Source organism: Abramis brama (assembly GCF_963993115.1).
Source record: "Abramis brama genome assembly, chromosome: 19".
Lineage (NCBI taxonomy): Eukaryota > Metazoa > Chordata > Actinopteri > Cypriniformes > Leuciscidae > Abramis > Abramis brama.
Genome location: NC_139981.1, coordinates 23,360,875 through 23,385,699, shown reverse-complemented (window position 1 = coordinate 23,385,699; position 24,825 = coordinate 23,360,875). Strand labels below are relative to the sequence as shown.

General features: G+C 40.2%; 1 protein-coding gene across 2 annotated transcripts in view; it reads right to left on the bottom strand.

The window, feature by feature from the left end:
• prkg1a (protein kinase cGMP-dependent 1a) overlaps positions 1 to 24,825 on the bottom strand; it is a 96,051-nt gene that overhangs the window by 37,055 nt on the left and 34,171 nt on the right. The window lies entirely within an intron of this gene.

Below are 24,825 nucleotides of genomic sequence, written 5' to 3'. Positions count from 1 at the left end.
TGAAGATGTTCGACCCAGCCTACATGTCGGTCAGAAAAGCCCTCATTTCACAGCCTTGTCCCGTCACGTCTGCCGAGCCTGCACTTCACGCCAGTCCAGCCGAGCCTGAGCTTCGCCACGTCAGTCCAGCCGAGCCTGCACCTCACACCAATCCAGCCGAGCCCGCACTTCACGTCAGAGCTGCCGAGACCAAGGCAGTATGCGTCGTGCCCGCCGCGCCCGCAGAGCTAGAGACTGACAGAGTCATGCCCGCAGAGCTTTTGTTCTCTTTTATCCCGCCGAGCTTGAAGCTCCCTACGCCGCTGGTTCCGTCCAGCTCAAAGCCCTCTTCACAGCTGGTTCCGTCCAGCTCAAAGCCCTCTTCACAGCTGGTCCCATCCAGCTCAGAGCCCTCCTCGCCGCTGGTCCCATCCAGCTCAGAGCACTCTTCGCCGCTGGTTCCGCCCAGCTCAGAGCCCTCTTCGCCGCTGGTTCCGCCCAGCTCAGAGCCCTCTTCACAGCTGGTTCCGTCCAGCTCAAAGCCCTCTTCACAGCTGGTTCCGCCCAGCTCAGAGCCCTCTTCGCCGCTGGTTCCGCCCAGCTCAGAGCCCTCTTCGCCGCTGGTTCCGCCCAGCTCAGAGCCCTCTTCGCCGCTGGTTCCGCCCAGCTCAGAGCCCTCTTCGCCGCTGGTTCCGCCCAGCTCAGAGCCCTCTTCACAGCTGGTTCCGTCCAGCTCAAAGCCCTCTTCACAGCTGGTCCCATCCAGCTCAGAACCCTCCTCGCCGCTGGTCCCATCCAGCTCAGAGCACTCTTCACCAATGGTTCCGCCCAGCTCCGAGCCTTCTTCGCCGCTGGTTCCGCCCAGCTCAGAGCCCTCTTCGCCGCTGGTTCCGCCCAGCTCAGAGCCCTCTTCGCCGCTGGTTCCGCCCAGCTCAGAGCCCTCTTCACTGCTGGTTCCGTCCAGCCCAGAGCCTTCACCGCTGGTCCCGTCCAGCACCAAGCCTTCACCGCTGGTCCCGTCCAGCACAGAACCTTCTTCACCGCTGGATCTGCCCAGCACCGAGCCCTCATCGCTGGATCTGCCCAGCACCGAGCCCTCATCGCTGCCCAGTACCGAGCCCTCTTCACGGTCCCCATCAGCCCAGTCTAAGACTGTTTTTATCCATCCTTTTCTGAGACCCGGGACTTTCCCCAAGTATTTTTTTTGGGGGGGGGCTACAGGCCTCCGTCCTGGCCACCCGAAGGGTCTTCTCTGCCATGGCCACCTGAAGGGTCTTCTCTGCCATGGCCACCTGAAGGGTCTTCTCTGCCATGGCCACCTGAAGGGTCTTCTCCGCCATGGCCACCCGAAGGGTCTTCTCCGCCATGGCCACCCGAAGGGTTTTCTCCGCCATGGCCACCTGAAGGGTCTTCTCCGCCATGGCCGCCCGAGGGGTCCGCACCGCCATGGCCGCCCGTGGGGTCGTCTCCGCCATGGCCGCCTGAGGGGTTGTCTCCGCCGTGGCCACGCCCACAGCCTGCTCCGCCGTGGCCACACCCAGTCTGCTCTGCCGTGTCCACGTCCACAGTCTGCTCCGCCCTGGAGGCTTCCTGCCTTGTCTTCCCCGTCAGCCTCCAGGGCGCCCACCCTCCCACCCCCCCACCCCTTTTGTCTTTCTACGGCGCGAGGACGCGCCTACCGGGAGGGGGGAGTAATGTTGTAGTTTTGAGTTCTGTTTCTGTGTTTTCAGTGTTTCTGTGATCGTTTTCCCCTGTCTTCTGTTGATTTTGGTTTAGTCCGGTTTTCCCCAGTCTGTCTAATTAGTAATTTCACTCACCTGTGCCCTGTTAATTATCTTGTTAGTCCCTGTGTATTTAAGCCCTGTGTGTTTCAGTTTTCACTTGTCGGTCAATGTTTTATGTTAAGATTTATCTGTGATCTGAGCACACGCTCCCTTTTTGTTTGTATTTGTGAATATTGAGAATTAAAACCTTGGAATTAATCTCATTCGTGTTCATCTCCTACTTCATCCACCCTGAAGCCTAACAGTTATATTATATTAAATATTATTATATTTAACTTTCATACACAGTATAATTTAAGGCACAATGAGAATTACATGAATACTAATATTTAAGCACTAAAATATTTATCAATTATTTAAAAAAAGTGTCCATTTTAAAATCATTATGCAATATGTTGTATTATTATTATATTCTACAAAAATGAATAATATAAGTAAATAAATAAAGTTAAACTTATTCACAATGCATGGGTAAGTAAACTGTGCAGTATTTATTTGGCTCAAAATCAGTGACGACCTCAAACTTCAACACATAAATTACACTAAATACAACAAACATTATATAACTGCTGAATCTAAACCATAATGATAAACAGCATTAAATGACTAAATATTTAGAAATAGTGCAGCACAGACTGTTGGATATTTCGTCATCAACGTGTGGACTCAAAGGAGGAATGCTGGGGCTGAAGGGATTGATTATTGCCTCTTGGTCTACTGACTCCTGCAGGAATGTGCACTTCTTTAAGACACTCAGGTGAGATATGATGGATCAACAGCTGTCAGTGAAACAGAAACTACTGTATGATGTTAGAAAACTTCAATGATACATTGAAACCCTGTTGTTTTTCTGAGAGGGCCAGACTGAGTATTGACTGAGACAGAACAAAGAAATAACAGGTTTTGTGTATATTATAGACATTGCTAAAGCAATAAAAACAAGGTGACATTGATGTATGTGAAATTGACTTTTTTGGAAAATTATGCCTTTTGTTAGAATGTGTTTATTATTGATTTTCACACAATAGCATACTGAAGTGCTTCAAACTGCACTGACAGTAAACATTTCCAGCAGTGATGAAGAATAATCAGAAAACACTGAAGCATAAATAAACAGTGAGCTGTCGCATCTGAATACAGCCACTGACTCATGCAGAGGAATTCATCTCAAATCTTTTAATAGTCTCTGATAACAACAGGAAATAAACAACCTTTCGAAATATACCTACTCGGCACATTTTTTTAATCATGTGAAGAGCATTTATTATTTATCACACCGCATGGATGTAGATTCCAGATGTGAAAATCATATTATTTTAAAGTTACCATGAAATTAAAATTCACCATCTAATTTGTAAATGCAATGGCAGACGGAACATGAAGTTCTGAGATTAAGTTATAGATTAATTCTACAGCTTAAAAGCTACAATTTTCAGCTTTGAAAAAATAAATAATATAATAATTGTTAAATACAAATAGTCAAATTTCCAGTGAAGAACTACTTTACCCATAGTACTTCAGGGGATTAATTCGATTAGTTGTTGCTGTTACCATAAAAACAAAAACTACACCGAATGAGCTCAGCAACAACCTACTACTTCCTAAGTATTACAAATCATGTATATATTTGCAATTTAATATAGGCCTATCTGAATACTTTTAATAAAAAAGTATAAAAAATTAAATGCAAAAAAAAAAAAAAAAAATACTGTATGATAAGAATCAGTGACTGCAAATCAATCATTTATATTGTACCAAGTTCTCTGTTCATAAAAAAAGTAATAAAAAACTAAACTTAAAATTACAGTAACCTGAACAAGCACAAAGGATTTTGGAAATGCTACAACTGTATTCAACTGTTGTCCAGGGTGAGTGTGTTTATTACATTTGCACATTGATATGCTGCCTGCTAGTTGTAATATGTGACAGGAATCAGTGAGAAATGTCACAGGCATTACATTTTTTGATCATTCATCCTTCATTTGCAATGAATGTTACAGACCCACCTGCCGTTATCAAGGTGTTTAAGTGGATGAGATTTCTGAAGAGCTTGCTAGAATACATGCGTTCACTCATGCAAACTATTTTGCACAATTGACGAGCATCGGTTGAAAAATATCCGTTTAAAAACATATGACAGGAAACAACTAATACAAATTAAATAAAAAGCCCAAAAAAACATTTTGTGAACATTAAACTGCTTTGTGCATTTAAGTTCTGGTGTGACTTTATGTAAATTCAATGCATTCATATAGCTAAAAAAAGAAAGAAAAAAGAGCAGGGATCTAGCAATGCCAAGGTCATAGGTTCCATTCTCAGGGAATACCTAGTTCAGGCATGAAACTCTAGATGGTGCGGGCTGATAGGTCTGACTCATTTGGTAGCAATCACATCATTATCTACATAGCACAGCTGATTGGTTGTTGTTGCAATGGGCTGTAGTGTTGCTGTTAGCAGTCTGCAGCGCTCTTTCAGAAACCCCTCCACCTTCCCCAGCTCCACCTGTATAGATCTGCTATGGGGGTTTATTCATGTATGATACATGTGCAGCAGCAGCAGCATGTTTTTCATGCTCACAGCAATGTCTGTGAATGTATTGGCAGTAGCAAGTCTTGGTACTTGCTCTGCATCAGCAGCAGAGTTGCAGTTCTATTCTGCCAAGACCAAATACATTAGCATTGCCATATCCATTACCATGCCAATCTCTATTACCATACCAATCTCCCAAGAGTTGTCATGACAGAAATACATGAACTGATCAAATGTGTACCATAAATGCAACACAAGTCACTTTAGATAAAAGTGTCTGCAAAATGCACAAATGCACAAATGTAAATGGTGTAAAAATCTTAAAAATCACTGTTCACATGACTGTTGGCTGTTCATTTGAATTATACCATGATTAGGATGCCTGAGTAAGTGCATATACATGCCACAAATGTTGCTTCCGATCAGTACATGACATCAAATTATAGTGAGAGCGATCAGAAAGCAGACATCTCCATATGCTTTGGAATCGTTCTTGCGGTACTTTAATGTAATACATCGATCAGTCTGTGTAGCGGCGCTACAAGTTGAACGCACCTATAGTCCTCATTTGCCTGATTGTGTTCACCTGTTCCTTGTGTTTTTCACGCCTCACCCACCTACTTGTCTTGTCAATAAATTGTCACTACTTCTGCTTCTGGATCCTATCTCACACAGATCTTGACAGCTGCTGCTGGTGATGATTTATAAAAGCTTACTAGAACACACAACAATCTTTTTGGCTCTGTTGGATCGGCTTCTCTTGCTTCCTCTATTCAGAGCAATCGGAGTTTCTTTGGACATCCCTGCAATTAACTACAACACAGCATTTAGAACTATAGATACTGCTGATATTTGAAAAGATGATTGAGAGTGTCCTATAAATAAAAGATAAACAGATCATTTTTAATAATAAAAATACTAAAGTTCTATTTTTAGCAAATGTAAAGCTCACCAAAAGTGAAATAAATAAGCCAAATCCACGCCTGTACAGTAGAGGGCGCAGCTCAAACAAAGCTGTTCTGCCATTCTGGATTGCAGAAGAATACGACACAGGAGAAGAAAGTTGAGCACTCCTACTTAATCAATAAAAACAAAAACAAAAAATAAATACAAATGTGATCTTCATCTAAAGTCATTTTTGCTTATTAGTATGGTTGAATTGGATCATCGAAGGTCGGCAGCAAAGACCATTGGTTAATAAAGTAAGTGAGATTAAATACATAAAGAATATTTGTGTTAATTAACATATTTAATTATTACAGTTTTGCATAATATTCTGAGTTTGCATTTCAATGTTTTTATTCATTTTGAAGAATACGAGTTCTGTTTTTGTGCAAGTGAGAAGGGTAAATGCATGCTCACATTTCATTCTGAATTATAATATCCATCTTGTTTACACAGCGCACACAACACCTCTGCACTTACTCCTGATTTCTCAACATGGGGACAGGAGAGGTGTCAGTCAAAAATGAGGAAAAAAATAACTTGCATTACTTCTTTTAAAAAAAAGTAACTCACATATTTTGTTGTAAATTTAAAGGTAATGTGTTACTTTACTAGTTACTTGGAAAAGTAACCTGATTACGTAACTTGCGTTACAAGTAATCCGTTACCCCCAACACTGATCCCAGCTAACAGGGAACATTCTCAGAACTTTGACTAATGTTCTGGCAAAGTTCTCTCAAAGTTATGAGCAAACATTCTTCCAGTAACATTAATAGAACATTCAGTCTGTTATTGTTAACAGTCTGCTAGTCAGCAGACACAATGCTGAATTAAATGTAAATTCTTTAATAGCAAATCCAAAATAACACGCAGGAGAATACAGGAACAAGAATGAAAAAGCACTAACCATGAAAACGATAAAGAGAGGTAATGAGGAAACTAAATGAACAACAAACAGGTGAACGTAATCAGTAAACAAGGGAACAAACTGGCACACACTGAGAAACTAGGTCAACTTCCAAAGATAGGGAACACAGGCGAACAGGGAAAACAGAACAAAAACACAATGAAACTTAATAGAACATAGGCTACATGTTACAGTCTTAAATAAGGTTCACAAAATGTTAGCAAAAAAAACAATTTAAACACCATTCATGTTTTGTTTTTTTCTGAAACTTTTTAGTTGGATGGTCTTTAATGTTTTTTTAAATGTTTCAGAATATTCAGAGAACATTCAAAAGTAATATTCCCATAATGTTTGCAAAATTATAAAATGGAATGTCCCCTTAACGTTCGCATTACTCAAAAAAAAAAATTAAACCATTAAAGGTGCCTTGTGTCAAAAAAAATTAATTCATACTCCACATTCCATACCAGATGGGGGCAGTATACCTCCAGAAAGTGAGTTGGTCTACTCTAGAGTATGAATATGACATCTTCAAGCTACTCCCCTTCACCTTTACCAGTGAATATGTTCATATTCGTTTTGTTCATATTACATTTTTATTGTTAGTTTGAATTACATTAATTTGACAGACAGCATTCGCTGATGTTGACCAAGCTAGCGCCAACGTAACCAGAGCTTCCAACTCTCACGCATTAACCGTGAGACACGCAATTGACACTTTTCACACGCTCTCACGCCACACATCAATTTTCTCACGCACAGAAAAATTGCGAAGCAAAGAGGACACGGATACCGACAGACTAGACAGAGCAGGTTAGTTATGATATAAAAAAATCTCAGCTCTCAGATTCTGTCAATTTTATTACGCAATTCAAACAATAAATACCGTTTTGGCGCTTGTAAATGTTACACGACAGATCCCTAGCGCACGTGAACCGATCATCTCTACTAGCTAATAGTAAAAAAACATGAACACTGTTGAAAGATACAGTAAGCTACAACTTACCAAAATGTATTCCTCATACATAATATCGACCAATCAGTGTTTTTTATCAGCGTGAAGAGGTCAATAACACAGTTGGAGAACAATTATGTCAGATTTACCTCAGGAAAGCCATTTAATAAACATAATATAGGTCACGTAGTTGGCAAGAAAAAAAGAGCTATAGAGATTGTGCTATATATGTGTACTATTACAATACTATATTATTTACGTTATATATACGTTTATCGAACAGCCTTCGATACATTTCTATGTTATAACTTCCCGAAAAAACTACACAAACATATAAAACAAACTTCTAACGAAATACTAACAGCATCTTACTTACCAATCCAAAAGAAATGTTGCAAGTTCGGTGTCGAACTTCATTTCTTTCATGTCCATTAGTTGTCTCCAGCGATGGAAAGCAGTGCCAATGTTTACTCTGGTTCTGTTCCTTTTTTTATCAGATTTTATTTGAATGTAGTAGTGGGCTGTACTTTCCACACGATTGACATCAGGTTCAAGTACGCCCACAAGCCGTGCGAGTTATTTGTGTACTGCATGTTTGACTGGTGGTTATGTTGCCCGCATACCGCCTCCCATGGCCGAAACTGGTATTACGACACCTGTCGGGCCGTGGCTAGTAATGCTAATGCTAATTCAGGTTGATATCTCTGCAGCACTATAACTTGTCATATTTTTAATGACATCATCGCCCTTATTTCTTCTCATTCTTTTGATGCGTGTAGCTCATTTTTTGGATATTTTTACCTCAATTCTGACACATGGCACCTTTAAAGCAACGTTCAGAGAACTTCTCATAACCTAACGTTAACAAAATGTTCTTAAAACATATATTTGTTTGGTAAAATCAAATAAAAATTTCCAAGCTTTGTTTTGTTGCCAAAACTAAAAGTATACCACTATCATAGAGAAGAAACTCCAGAGAAGTATTTTTCCTCCCCTGAAAAAACAAATAAAATAAATAATACAAATTTTGAGAAGCAAGAGACACACATCTCAGTTGCTTTCCATTGAATCCTGTTAGGGTCTACTAAAAACATTTGTCATTTGTGATTTTTCTTCTCCTAGATATGCTACAGCTTTGCAGATGGGTTAGATCTATGTGCAGACAGATGAAGTATAAACAGAATACATCTATCACAAGAGGCACTGCTAAAACTGAGTTCAGTTTTGTGCCTGACTGACTTCATCGGGTCTAAGCTAAATACTTCAGACTTTCATCTGACACCTTTTTTTTTTTCTGCCTGGAAGGAGAGAAAGAGAATAAGAGTGAGAGCAAGTAACAAAAAGAGAGGTATGAGCTACTCAACAGAGAGACAGACAGTCCTGGCAGATTTATGAAGTGCAAAACAGCCGTTATGCAGGCAGTGGCTTTACTGTTTTAAACACCCACTCTCTGTTGTGTATTAAAGAGAGAGAGCAAAATCAGCTCCTGTTTGGATCCATAATGACATTCAGCCCTGTGGCAGATCAGAATTCATCAGATACACACAACAATTTACCAGCATCCACCTACACAACTGTCAACATATGTTCATGAACACAAACATTACTTGTGCTGCATTTCAAATTACTCCATATTTACCTGAATCTAAATCCCTCCTTTAAGCTAGATCAAATGACTATTTAACAAAACCCAGCACAGCTTCCATCCTCTGATTTATGCGTACATTTAAGACACCAGAGCAAATGGTGATGGCTACACAGATCTCATTTCTGATCATGTCTGTATGGGTCTGCACAACATATGGAATATTCCCAATATCCACCTTTTTCCTGAGTAAATGATAAGCTGCGCCATGATGGATTCTAACTTCTATTTGGATGATGTCCTGTTACGGTCTCCATAGGAACCCATTGGTAAAACGGGGTAAAAATAGCGACTGAATTAAACCTAATTAAACAGAAACTTTCAGAACATTACTAAAAATTAAAATGAGCACAGGTAAGCTGCGCTGTTGTTGACTGCCACAACAACAGCAATAAACTGACAAAATTGCTGGAAAGTATTTGTATATTATTATAATTATTATTACTATTATATGTAGTCATATAAATACTATTATTAAATAAAATAGCTGAAACTTTAAGTACCCATTAAACAACATGCAATAGATTACAACAATAAAACATTTACAACAATAAAACATTAAAACAATCAGACCAATTACTAATAACAGACCAATAACTGATGAGAATGTAAATGTGTACCTTGAAATGCAATGTAAGTTGCTTTGGATAAAAGTGTCTGCCAAATGCATAAATGTAAAATGTAAAAAAAAAAACAAGCTTTAAGAATATTTTCATAAATATGTATTATTATTATTGTTATTATTACATTATTATTTAAGTTGTTTTTCAAGCAAATTTCCATCTTTGTTTTGGGCTATATCTAACAGGTTAATTTACACATTTCTGAGTTGAGAATGAATGGCTGTTATTCAAGTACCAAAAATAAACATTATATAAATGTGCATGCCGTTATTGGGTGCTGTTATAGAGAATCTCTAATGGGTGCATAGATACATCATTTATGCACATATGATAATATTTTTTACCAAAATCACCTATGATATAGCAAAAAAAAAAAAAAAATGATATGAGAAGGTTTTGAGCAGAACAGTTTCCCTGCAGGCCATCAACACCCAGAGATTCTTCCCAGCAGCGCTGATAAAAATGATGTTCTAAATTAACATGTAGATAGAAGCTGTGTGGTCAGAGGCAACGCACGTCCCAGCATGCTCTCTGATAGCACATGAGTTAATATTATTCATGAGGGAGAGGAAACGTATCACTACCAAACTTGCCCTGACACGACCCGTTCTCTTTCAACCCTACACTAACAGATTCATCTCCCCATAAAATCAGATTGTGATAGTGTCATGATTTACAGCCATATTTTAAAAGTGACAAACATGCCATACACAAATACTTTTTCATTTACAGAGAAAACAAGACCAATCAGACATGCGAAAGTGCAAAAACAATATACACAGTTGAGCCAAAACATTATGACCACCTGCCTAATATGCTGTTGGTCCTCCGTGTGCTGTCAAAACAGCGGCGACCTGCCGAGGCCTGGACTCTACAAGACCCCTGAAGGTGTTCTGAGGTATCTGGCACCAAGACGTGAGCAAGAGATCAACTTGTTGATCTCTCAGATGCTCAATTGGGTTGAGATCTGGGGAATTTGGAGGCCATGGCAACACCTTTAACTCTTCATTATGTTCCTCAAACCATTCCTGAACAATGCAGACATTATCCTGCTGAAAGAGGCCATGAATGGCCAGACCCAGGGTTTCCCAGCAGAACATTGCTCAGAGCAGTCCCACAGTGCATCCTGGTGCCATCACTTTCCAAGGTAATACACAGCCGTTCACATGATGTAAAAGATAACAGGACTCATCAGACCAGGTGACCTTTTTCCAATGCTCCAAGGTCCAGTTTTGACTCTCGTAGGCGCTTTCAATGGTGGACATGCACTCTGATTAGTCTGCGGCTACACAGTCCCATATTCAGCAGAGTGCGATGCACTGTGTGTTTTTGATACATTCCTCCCATAGCCATCATTAAAATTGTGTATGACCTTTGCCACAGTAGACCTTCTGTTGACTTGGACCAGACGGGATAGCTTTCGTTGCCCTCATGCATCGATGAGCCTTGGGTGCCCAACACCCGGTTTGTGGTTCCCTCCTCAGACCACTGTTGGTGAATTCTCACCACTGCTGACCGGGAGCAACACACAAGCCTTGCCGTTTCAGAGATACACTGACCCAGTCACCTTGCCATAACAATTTGGTCCTTGTCAAAGTCGCTCAGCTCTTTATTCCTGCCCATTTCTCCTGCATCCAACACATTGATTATGAGAACTGATTGTTGACTCACCATCTAATCTACCCAGACCTTAATATGTGGCCTTGCTAGGAGATGATCAATAATATTCACTTCAGCTGTGACTGGTTATAATGCTTTCGCATCAGTGTAATTTGACTACACTTGCAATTCCTGAAGGAGATGCCAGCATTTGGAAGGTAGCAAAAAAATAGCATTAACCCTCTGGGGTCTGAGGTGTTTTTTGGGTCTTTGAGATGTTCTGACATGCCCTGACATTTGTGCTTTTTTCAGTTGCTTATAGACATATTAATGGCAAAGGTGTAATTACACTCTATTTAGCACAAACAGGGCTACCATAATATGTGAGCAACATGTATTTACATGTTTTCATTTTTGAGAGAATAATGTTTATGCATGGTTATTGAAAAAACTAAAAATGAAAGTTTCTGAAATAAGGCCACAAAACACATACTAAATATGTGTCAATAAGACTTTTGCCTAATCATCAATAAGACTACTCCTGCCTAATCATTCACATAAAACGATACATTGATTTAAATTTTGTCAAACACTTTTAGTTTGGAAAGGCAATATGCAGATGGGGCGTAAACGATCCAACACCATCATGAATATTTAGTGGTTCACACCTGAGAAGTTCACACCCATAATGAGCCTTTCATTCAGGTGTCACTGAGCCACAGGAAAGAATGCAAGGACTATATATATATATACACATACATACATACATTAAATTATTTAAAGAGAACCCTTATATTGACCTTTTACGTTTTTGTTTACATCTATCCTTGTATATATTTTAGCTATTTTATTAAAAAGGTTATACAATTACAACAATTAAAATTTTAACAATATTTCCAGTGTAATCTTTCTTTGTAAAAATACATTTTATCATACGTATTTCAAAGTTAAGGATTCATTAGTTTGAATATCGCCTACATTGGAACAAACACTATTAATATCTTAGTTGATTATTTTTGACAAAACACACACACACACATATATATATATATATATATATATATATATATATATTTAACACATGAGCAGAAATTGGCAACATTATAGGCTTATTTGATTTTTGTTGTCGATTTTTACTCATCTTAGTATAGCAATAGAGTTTGGTAAAAGCTGTTCATTCATTCACACACAGAAACGCGATTCATTTTGAAACAGTCTTTTTGCGTGTACAGACACTTGCGATTAGAACAAAGCATAGAACTGACCTATTCCTCAGCGGGATCTCCTCGAAATGAAACTTCCAGAACTTCTGAGGTAAATATTCCAGGATTATTATCAAGATAGTATTATCCCTCACAGCGTCGTAAAGTACATGACTCTGAAAGTGAACTCGCAGTGTGTGTTATCCAGCTGATGTGGGCGTTTCACAGGATTGCAGGATCGCCTCACATTTGCGTTTGAATAGCGCGCGCTCTCCGTGGGCGGAGTCAAATTAAAACATAATGAGCTGAGATGAGAACGACTGACATCTCTCTCTTTTCATACAAATTACATAAACTGAGAATATTTGTTTTTTATAAAAATTCATTTAAAAGAAGAGAATTCAAGCTTCATGCCTGAGTGCCTGTGTGACTGTTTGACTGAGTATTCGCTGAGTTATGGTTCATTTTCGGACGCGTTTCAGAATGGACTTAACTGACAGAGAGAAGGCAGAACTCGCTTCGTGTTTATTTTTCTTTATTTGGCAAAAAGCACAACATTTTGTTTTTATTGTGAGTATACACAAAAAAAATACACACTTAACAGGATCGATTGATGTATGAAACTCCTATGGAAAATCAAAGTCAACAGAGTATTTTTGAGTCTCTTTTACACTGATAAAAAAAAAAGCGAGCTGGTATCGCCGGCGATACCGCCGACCCCAGGGGGTTAAAATGTAATGTTAAATTAAATGACTGATTGTGAGAAACTTTGAGACTGATATTGCGTTCTTTCACCTCTTGCCTCTATTCACTTTTCAGATTTTCACACCAACTTTTTTTAAAGCTGTAGTTAGAACTGATCTGTGCCATTGTTTTTGTTTGTTTTTGTTTGTTTTTTTGTTGTTGTTGTTGTTTTTTGTTTTTGTTTCACGAGTTAACACTTACATATCACTAAATAGAGTAAAGGTTATGCATATTTGGCATTATCCAAAGAGAGTGCTCCGAGCTCAGAATTTGGCCCGAACCCAGAGTACTCCCCCGATCCCAGGTTGGTTTAGAATTAATTAGAAATGAAGAGATGGGGTGGTGGAGTGATGCTGGAAAACTGTCATGGAACAGAGGTAAGACTGCTGTATGCACTGCAACTAATATAAACAGCAATATCCAGGAAACAGAGCAGAGATTAACATTTCTGCTATTTCTCTAGAGAAATGGTGCCATCTTATTTCATTTCAAATTTGATAATATTTTCTCAAGGACAATTCCTATTTATTTTAACGATAAAAACAACAAATATATGCAGTCTGAAAATGAAAATGAAAATGAAATGGCGTCAGCGGGAATTGGAAAAAAAGTACAAATAAAAAGTCACGACAGTCACTTTTTCAGAAAGATAAGTAGGTGGCAGGTGAACACACACTAAAGGCTGTTTTACTATTTTGTGGCCTCTACAGTTTTCAGTTCCTTGACAAAGAACATTATGTACTATTATTATCATCTCAAACATGTTCTTTTCAAAAACAAAAATTATCAAATATAGCTGCAAGCAGCAATTATGGGCCAGTCAACCCAATGGCACAATGCAAGACTGAGCAGTATCATTAGATTTGTTCAGCACCACCAGTGGCAAATTTATGAAAATAAATGAGTGCATTCATCATATGTTAAAGGGACACTCCACCCATTTGCACTAAGCTTTGCATTGTTAGAAACCCAGTCATACTATTGAATGGTCGTGCAACACTCTCTCATTTTCCCCTGAGACGGGAGAAAGCCGTTATTTACCTCTTACACTTCCTCCCACAATGACGCAAAAATCGTCATTTTGCGTCATTGTCGGAGGAAGTGTAAGAGGGGGGGATTTCTGTTGAGACTACAAGCACTAGTTCCTCATCTCTCCAATCTTTCCCAGGGGCGGGACCCGCTCACGCTACAGACCTATTACAGATCAGTGGGTGGGACTTTACTCTCTGAAACTGAAAGCAATATCCTCCATCTTGTTTGAAGCTAAGCTAACAGGCGCTGTGGAGACAGATGTAAAGTTATGACAATAGCGGAGGAGAGTACTCAATATGATATAGAAGAAGAGGATTTCGGATCACATTCATGATATAGAAGAAGAGGATTTCGGATCACATTCACGCAGTGATGGCTGATCTCACTCGGAGTGGAAAATGTTGTTTTTACCCGCGATTCATGCCGTCTGTACTGGTGGAGCCTTGGACTGGCCTAGTTTCTGGGTGCCGGCGGTCTCGGAGCAAACGCCGGCGAGGGCGTGGTAGACGGGCGGGAATCGCTGTGAAAGCCAGAGTGGCGTGGAAGTTTGAAAGGCACTTGTTAACTTCAGGAGGTAATTCAATCGAGACACTTCCCTGTTTGCATTCAGTCTGTCCGGTTTCCTGGATACCATCTTCGCGGATTGTGACTCAGCGTCGTTCGAGAGGAATAAACGGTAACAATCTGCGTTATATCGAGTCGACTGTGGTCTCGGATGGAACTTCACTGCTCCCATTGGAGACTGGTACAGTGAAAATGGCATTGGTTAATGCAAGATCACTCGCAAACAAAACATTTGTTTTAAAGGACTTTTATACACAATCTGATTTGGATTTTTTGTTTATTTCTGAAACCTGGCTTAACGTCGCGAAATGCATCCTTTGATTGAACTTTCTCCAGATGACTGTTCATTTTTTAGCACCCCTAGAACTTCTGGTCGGGGTGGGGGACTTGCTTGTGTTTTTAAGAGGAGATTTAAATGCCGGCTTTTGTCGATGGTGAACTATCAGAGCTTTGAGGCCCAAGTTATGATGTGTGATGCTTGGGATGTGTGTTTATGTGTGTTCTGGTATATAGACCACCAAGGTACAATAAGGATTTTATTCAGCAGTTTTCAGAGTTTTTATCCCATATTGTGTCAAGCTGTGATAATATTTTAATTCTTGGGGATTTTAATATTCATGTGTGCTGTCCGAATAAGCCTATGGTCTCGGAGTTTCTACAATAGGTGGAATCTTTTCATTTCAAGCAGTCTGTTTCAAGTCCTACCCATGAACAGGGCCATATTTTGGATTTGGTCTTGTCGCTGGGCCTTCCGATTTGTAATATTGAAGTTGGTAATGATGTTTTGTCTGATCATATGCCTGTGACTTTTAATGCCTGTATGCCGTGCAAACCAAATTTGCTTCAGACAGATGTGTTTTGTACTCGTCTCATTACGTCATCAACGGCTGTAGAATTTACTGAGGTATATAACTCCTCTGCATCTGTAAATGTGATCATTTCTTCTCCTCTTTCTGTGGACCCAAATGAGCTGATGATATTGTTTAATTCTGGTTGCTCAGATATTTTGGAGATAGTGGCCCCATATAAAGTTAGGAAACCAAAGCGTAAGTCAATACCGTGGCTTAATCATTTTACTCGTTCCTTGAGGCAGGAATGCAGAAAGGCTGAACGAAAATGGAGAAAGGATAAGCTACAGGTTTCTCTTCAAATTATGAGGCAGCGTTTTTCAGACTATCAGGCTGCAGTGAGAACTGCAAGGCAAAACTATTTCTCCAGTGTCATTGCACAGAAATGCAATGCCCCTTCAGCCCTCTTCACGACGATTAATAGACTTCTAAAACCAACTGGCAGTTCTGCTTTAACTCCCTCGTTGGAAACATGTGAAATGTTTCAGACATTTTTTATGGAAAAAGTAGAGAAGATTAGATCCAGTCTTCATATACTGCCGGGTGAGACTGTGTTGTTGACAGATAGGGTCATGAGTTTTAACTTCTTTGAGCAGGTGTCAGTGGCGCAAGTTAAAGACATCATTATTCGTTTGAAGCCTACATCTAATGATTGTAATGTGGTTCCTTTACGCCTTCTCAAGGAAGTGGTGGATTGTGTTGGGCCAAGTATTGCTTCTATTATTAACAGTAGTCTTCATAATGGGATTGTTCCAACAGCCCTCAAGCAAGCGGTCATTCAGCCACTTCTTAAAAAGCATAATTTGGACCCATGTGAACTGAAGAATTACCGGCCCATCTCAAAGCTTCCTTGCCTATCTAAGGTTTTAGAGAAGGTGGTTTATGCACAGCTGATGTCATTTTTAAGTAAACATGAGATCTTAGATAAATTTCAGCCCGGTTTTAGGGCAGGCTATTGTACAGAGTCTGCACTCTTGAGAGTCGTTAATGACCTTTGTTTAATCCGAGATGCAGGTAATGCTGCAGCTCTAATTTTATTGGACTTGAGTGCGGCTTTTGATACTATAGACCATGCTATTCTCATGAAGCGGCTATCCCAATTGGTTGGAATAGGTGGGACAGTTTTAAAGTGGTTTAAGTCCTATCTTTCAGATAGAGCATTCTCAGTGAAGTATGGCAACTTTGTTTCATCAACGGTACCTGTCACTTGTGGGGTTCCTCAGGGTTCTGTTATTGGCCCAATTTTATTTTCCTTGTACATGTTGCCTCTGGGTTCGATTTTTAAAAAATATGGCATGTCTTACCATTTGTACGCCGACGATACACAAATTTATCTCCCTTTGAAAGTAGGAGAGAATTGTGGTTCTAATTCACTGCTGGCATGTCTGGAGGAGGTTAAGAGTTGGATGACTCATAATTTGGTTTAGTTAAATCAAAGTAAAACTGAGATTATGCTTTTTGGCCCTGCCAGAGGAAGCTTCGATGTTGTTAAATATTTTGGCACATGGTCAGACTATTGCCATGACAAAGTAAAAAATTTAGGTGTTGTGTTTGACCCAGATCTGAGATTTGATAAGCAGATTAATGCCGTGGTTAAGAGTTGCTTTTTCCAGATTAGGACTATTGCACGTTTAAAGCCTATTCTGTCGATGAAAGATTTAGAAAAGGTTATTAACGCCTTTGTTCTGTCCCGCCTTGACTATTGCAATGTTTTGTATGTAGGGTCCAGTCAGACCACTATATCACGCTTGCAACTAGTTCAGAATGCGGCAGCACGGTTGCTAGTGGGTGCTAAGAAAAGTCATCACATCTCTATCTTAGCTTCTCTCAGGTGGCTACCAGTGGATTTTAGGATAAAATATAAAACTCTGCTGTATGTTTTTAAAGCAGTGCATGGGATAGCACCTGCTTATGTATCTGAGCTTATTGCTCTTCATCAAGCACCGAGGTCTTTAAGATCAAATAATAAGTCCTTGCTTTCTGTCCCTCGATCTCATTTAAAGTCAAAAGGTGATCAGGCTTTTGCTGTTGCGGGTCCAAGGCTTTGGAATAGTCTGCCTCTTGAACTAAGAGAGATCAGTTCTTTGAATGTATTTAAAGTTAGTGTTAAAAATTATTTCTTATCTTTAGCTTTTGAGAGGTTGGGCTAGTATCTGTATTCTCAAGTTGCATGTTGTCTGTATGTGTTGTTTGTTTTTAAGCTGCTGATTGTACAGCACTTTGGTCTGCAGGTGCAGTTGTAAAGTGCTTTATAAATAAAGTAAAGACAAGATATGCGCTGTTCTGGATTAGTGGGAGTGGCTTGAGGAGCTGTGCAATGTGGTGCATTGTGGGAGTTGTTGTCTTTCATACAAATGCGTCCTGAAGTTATTTTTTGTCTTTCCTCGGTCACGAAGGCACCAAATTCAAAATTTATTTTACATTTCGACTACATATATGACCCACTTTCAATAAAAACAATGTTCCTATGGGTGGAATGCCCCTTTAAAGGTAGGGTTGGCATTTTTTTTTATAAAAACTTTTTGTTATACTGGTTTATTGTTTATTGTTAAAAGGATCCCCATTAGCTGTCACCAAAGTGAAACGAGCTAGTCTTCCTGGGGTCCACAAAAACAACAACAACAACAACAACAAAAAATAAATAAATCACATAACAATGATAATCTAAAAGCAGTAAAACATTGTAGACATTTATACAGAATAAATTATTGCAGTATTACATTCATTATTACATTCATACAGTATATATGTCCATTCCCTACTCACAATTTTAAATAGTGCATTCTCCAGATGGTACTTCAAAGAGACTTTACCATTCATTTTATTTAGGGCGTGGTAACATAATTTGGCCATCATGAGCTGACCTAGTCAAATGAGAATGAACCTGATCACACCTAACAATATGGTTATATAAGAAAGCGAGTTGAGAAGAAAAGACAGTGTTTCTGAAATTATTTTGTTGTATTGAAAACCAGCCTGTTCTCCACCGTTAACCATGAAAGTCGACGGTGCATACTGATAGTGTTTGTTCTGATGGGACAAAGTAATACTAACTTGGCAGCTCTGTTTTGGGCAGTTTGTAATTTCTTTAGTTGACCTTTAGATGTAGATGACCATACAGGGGCACAATAATCCAGGTGACATAAAATTAAAGATTTAGCCACCTGTCCCACGATCTGTGTAGTGACATAAGAAAGACATTTACTCACTATACCATAACCCATCTTCTTCACTATGATATCAATATGTTCTGCCCATGACAGCTGACTATCTATTATTGGGCCCAGTAATTTTACTTTATCTACCTGTTCTATAGGTTCCCCAGACAAGTTCAAACTCATCTTTGGTGTAGATGACAGTTGATGACTCGATCCCAAGATAATTGATTTGGTTTTCGAGATGTTCAGCACCAACTTATTTCATTTTATCCAATCAAAAATCATATTTAACTCAGCTGATAAAACATTGTCCAGTTCACTGACAGTTTTTGCAGCATAATACAATGTGGAATCATCAGCATACATTTGTACAGTTGCTTTACACAAAACTGATGGTAAATCGTTTGTGAAGATGGCGTATAAGAGTGGTCCCAGGCAGCTCCCTTGCGGGACCCCGCAGTCCAAGACCTTAGAGTGAGACCAGCTGCCAGTGTAATAAACCTGTTGCGTCCTACTTGTGAGATAACTCTTCATAAATTGGATGGCGGTTGGACTAAATCCACAGCATTCTAGTTTACCGATGAGTAGATTGTGATCTATGACACTGAATGCCGCACTAAAATCAAGTAATAATACTGCACCAGTCATCTTTAAATGATCCATTTCCTTGAGCCAGTCATCTGTCATTACTGTAAGGGCGGAACAAGTTGAATGGTTATGTCTATAAGCATGTTGGAAATCTGTGTTCAAGCCGTTACATTCAAAGTATTCCAGTATTTGTGAGTGAACTATTCTCTCCATCAGTTTACTAAGAACTGGGAGAATAGTAGCCTAATAGGTCTACTGTTCTTCCCAGTGAGTGCTAGTCTGCCATTTTAGGTAAGGGAATCATTTTACCTTCTTTCCAGATAGTGGGAAAAACACCTTTCAATAAGCATGCATTTAATATTTGACATAACGGACCGCAAACATAGTCAGCAGCCAGGCCAAGTAATTTACTGTCCAGTATGTCAGTACCCACTGAGCTGTGTTCGGGCAGGGACTTCAACAACTTCCTTACTTCCCGCTCCTCCACACTATTAATCCCACATTTTTTCTTGCAATTTGAGTACATGCATTTTACTACTTAGACCTCCCTAACACACAAACGTTATGCCCTCTTTGATTTTATGTTGGTTAAGTGAAATATTAGGCTTTATACTCGGTCACAAAAGTGACCGGTGGGAAACACCATAGTCAGAATTCATACAAATCTGTTTGCTTTTAAACGCAACACTTTTGTTTTTCAAATCTGTCTAAATCTGTGTTAGTGAGCACTTCTCCTTTGCCGAGATAATCCATCCACCTCACAGGTGTGGCATATCAAGATGCTGATTAGACAGCATGATTATTGCACAGGTGTGCCTTAGGCTGGCCACAATAAAAGGCCACTATAAAATGTGCAGTTTTACTGTATAGGGGGGGTTTGAAAACCAGTCAGTATCTGGTGGGACCACCATTTGCCTCATGCAGTGCAACACATCTCCTTCGCATAGATTGATCAGGTTGTTGATTGTGGCCTGTGGAATGTTGGTCTACTCCTCTTCAATGGCTGTGCAAAGTTGCTGGATATTGGCAGGACTTGGAACGCGCTGTCATATACGCCGATCCAGAGAATCCCAAACATGCTCAATGGGTCACATGTCCGGTGAGTATGCAGGCCATGCAAGAACTGGAATGTTTTCAGCTTCCAGGAATTGTGTACAGATCCTTGCAACATGGGGCCGTGCATTATCATGCTGCAACATGAGGTGATGGTCGTGGATGAATGGCACTACAATGGGCCTCAGGATCTCGTCACGGTATCTCTGTGCATTCAAAATGCCATCAATAAAATGCACCTGTGTTCGTTGTCCATAACATACACCTGCCCATACCATAACCCCACCGCCACCATGGGCCACTCGATCCACAATGTTGACATCAGCAAACCGCTCACCCACACAGCGCCATACACGCTGTCTGCCATCTGCCCTGTAAAGTGAAAACCGGGATTCATCTGTGAAGAGAACACCTCTCCAAAGTGCCAGACACCATTGAATGTGAGCATTTGCACACTCAAGTCGGTTACGACGATGAACTACAGTCAGGTCGAGACCCCAATGAGGACGACGAGCATGCAGATGAGCTTCCCTGAGACAGTTTCTGACAGTTTGTGCAGAAATTCTTTGGTTATGCACACCGATTGTTGCAGCAGCTGTCCGGGTGGCTGTCTCAGACGATCTTGGAGGTGAAGATACCGGATGTGGAGGTCCTGGGCTGGTGTGGTTACACGTGGTCTGCGGTTGTGAGGCCGGTTGGATGTACTGCCAAATTCTCTGAAACGCCTTTGGAGACGGCTTATGGTAGAGAAATTAACATTCAATTCACGGGCAACAGCTCTGGTGGACATTCCTGCAGTCAGCATGCCAATTGCACGCTCCCTCAAAACTTGCAACATCTGTGGCATTGTGCTGTGTGATAAAACTGCACATTTTAGAGTGACCTTTTATTGTGGCCAGCCTCTGTGCAATAATCATGCTGTCTAATCAGCATTTTGATATGCCACACCTTTGAGGTGGATGGATTATCTCGGCAAAGGAGAAGTGCTCACTAACACAGATTTAGACAGATTTGTGAACAACATTTGAGAGAAATATGCCTTTTGTGTACATAGAAAAAGTCTTAGATCTTTGAGTTCAGCTCATGAAAAATGGGGGCAAAAACAAAAGTGTTGTGTTTATCATTTTGTTCAGTGTAGGATTAACGGTCAAACCCTGTTTTCAATTGAAGCGCTGTGTCTTACGAGCAAAATATATATGCAGGAGTATAATTCTCAAAATATATCAAAAGACCTTTAAATAATTTATGTACAAAATATGATAGTTCTATCTGTTAATTAAGATTTTTTACAGTACATACTACTTTTTGTAGTAGTCTGAGGAAGACATCTTATTCTAGATGTGCAAGCAGGAAGTAAACTGATCTGGTTATGTGACCTTTCACACTAGTCACAACATTAATAAATTTTAATCAAGACAATCTATTTTTTCATTTAAAAGTTGAATTTCTTGCCCAAAGCCAATAACAACATTTTTAGAGCTTCCAGAAATAAGAAAAAAGATGCAGTCACAATTGTGACCGGTGGGATTAAATGGGTAAGTGCAACTCTTATCTAACATCACATTATTTGTATGAGCTTTAGGTAATTAGAATCAGTATTGTCCATATTCTGCCTTAGTGCATGGACCTTATTTATGAAGAAATCATTAAAATTATTCGCTATATCAGATGGTTTGGTCAGAAACTTGCCTTCTGATTCCACAAAGGAAGCCCCTCCAGTTGTCCGTCTCCCCATTATTTCATTAAGGGTTTTCCAGAGCTCTTTGCCATCTTGCTTTACAGCATTTATTCTTTGCATGTAATATTCTTTTTTCATCAATCTATTCAGTTTTGTAACCTGATTTCTCAGTTGACAGTACTTGAAACTGTCCTCCACTAATCCAGACTTTACTAATGTAGATTTGGCTTCATCTCTTTCCTTCATGAGGCTCTTTATAGTCTCATTCAGCCATGGAGCTGGTCTCGCTTTTACAATAGCCTACACTTCCTCATAGGGGCATGCCTATCAACAATCTTCATGAAGCTTTCCATAAAGATATTTAAGGAGGCCTCAGCAGCATACACATCAGTCCAGTCAATATCACCAACATCTGCCAAAAAACTTTCCGGAATTAATTTCTTGAACATCCTTTTATGTACTATATTAACCTTACATTTAGGAATTTTAGTTTTCCTGGTAATTGCTATGATATTATGATCACTAAAACCCGCCGATTGAGAAACTGGTTTAGTGCAGCATTCAGGAATATTTGTATAAATATGGTCTATGCAAGTGGCAGAAATATGGCCAGCACTGTTAGTAAAGACTCTGGTTGGTTGAGAGATCATTTGAGACAGATTACAAGCATCGAGCTATGAAACTATCTTTTGCATGATTCGCAAACCAGCCTATGTTCATATCCCCAAGTAAAAAAGGGATAGCCTCGTAACCCTTCACCGCTTCTCTGTCAAGGGTAGTGAGGTGGCATGAGCTATCCAGGCAGTTTGGAGGATGGAGGATTCCACTCGAGCCCGACAGCCTCGGCGGCCCGTTTCAGCATTGCTGACAACTGTGGATCTGGGTCGGGCAACGTTACACTCCCCGAAGGGGATAACGCAGCCAAGTCGCCATCTCCAGAGCTCAACTCACCCTCCAATGCTGCAATCGGCATCCTGTCCAGTGGAGGGACCCCGAATGAAACGTCTGGTCAGTCCATTACAGAGGGACCAGCGGGCTCAACGGGGGACTCCACCGGCTGCGGTGTGATGGAGGAGTGAGGAGCCCAAGGGGAATGGTTACCGGGTGGGAACTCCACCACTATCCTCCGATCACTCATCTCACACGGCACCCTAGGGTGGGGCGTGGTAATGGGGACTCCACCTTCACAGACGAAGGCGAGTCTCAATCTCAACACCGAGACAGTCATATTCCTGCAATGGGAACATGAGCCATCCACAAAAGCTGCTTCAGCGTGCTGTAAGCCCAAACACGTGATGCAACAATTGTGACCATCAGAGGGGGACAGGGAACGACCGCATCCAGAAATGCACGGGTGGAATGACATCTTGAAAAAGACGCAAACGCACCCATGTTGCTCTTTCACGAAATGAAAAACTCTCACCAGTGCCGGAGTACACAGGGGAATGATCGCGGCAACACTGACAGGGATGGTGCAGCCTGTACCAGTGAAGCACTCACTCTCTTCGCCCTCAACTGGCCATCAGACAAACAAACACAAACAGAAATGTGATGCTGTTAAAACAGCAGTTGAGAGCTCAGAAAGCTTGCAAACACCACTGCACTCACGCTCTAGAACCACCAGCACCGGGAGAGACTTCCTGAAGAAGCACCGACACACTTGCTCATTGTAATATAACAACACTCTTCAGAAACATCGACATGAAGACCGATCAACTCCAAAGCGAAAGACAAGTGGTGTGTGCATCCGCTTCCGTGTTTATACCCGCGCTGCGGGGCGCAAGATGCAAATCTCGCACGCTAATGTGCATTGGCTCGTTTTATCAATACTCTAAGATGACAGGCTCCCTAAGCGTGATCCCAATCAGCCGACACGTCGACTACGTCGAACGTGAGCGACTGAAAGGGAACTGGAAGGTTACAAAGTTTAAAGTCCACTCCAAAGGGAGATATTTATTTAACAGAATCCACTTTTCAAGTCCTCGTTTGGACTACAACGTGATTTGTCCGGATCTTATGAAGTCATAATGTTCCTCATTTAAATAATACCCGCCCATGGAATACACAAAAAAGTTGGCGAGGCCTGGTTGAGCTGCGCTAGAGATGAAGAGTGTTGTCGCTGTTTTTTCCACCACGGAAAAAGTTTGATGAAAAGTTTGAATGTATTTTTACACTGTTCCTAACTCCAACGTTTTTGTGTGCGCTGCACATTTTACAGAGAACAGCAGACAGACAGGGTACAATGCAGGCTATATGCATAAAAGCTTCTCCTGAAAGACGTAACCATTCCCATTTTGTCAGGACAATCTGTTGTTTATGGATCACAACTTGTAAGTATGTCTTATTATTTGTAGTTGTGTTTTCTATTAACAGTTCCAATTATAAGATTCATGAAGTTGCTATGATAGCTATGATGTAAATGAAGGGCAAAGCTTTGCCTCAGCTAGCCTGCTAACTAACATTACAGTACTGAGCTTTTGTAAGCTCTTGCTTTTGTAAGACTGTTCACCGCCCCTTAGGAAAATTATCCATGATTTTGTGATTGATTACTGTTTGTATTACCATAGTTTTCCGACAAATATGATTAAATGTGAATAACATCGTATCTATAAGAAAATTACAGCAACAAAAAAAACATACAGTGGTGGTCAGAATTAATGGCACCCCTGGTAAATATGATCAAAAATGGCTGTAAAAAAATAAATCTGCATTGTTTATCCTTTTGATATTTCATAAAAAAATTTAGCAAAAATCTAACCTTTCATTGAAGTAAAAGAATTGAAAGTGGGGAGGAAATCACATTATGAAATAAATATTTTTTCTCCAAAACACGTTGGCCACAATTAATGGCACCCCTATAATTTTTTTACGAGTAAAATATCTCTGAAGTATATTCCCATTAATATTTACCTTTATTTAGCACACCAGGATGACTAGGAACATGAAATTGTCTAGCTATGACTTCTTGTTACACAGGAGTTTAAATATGACG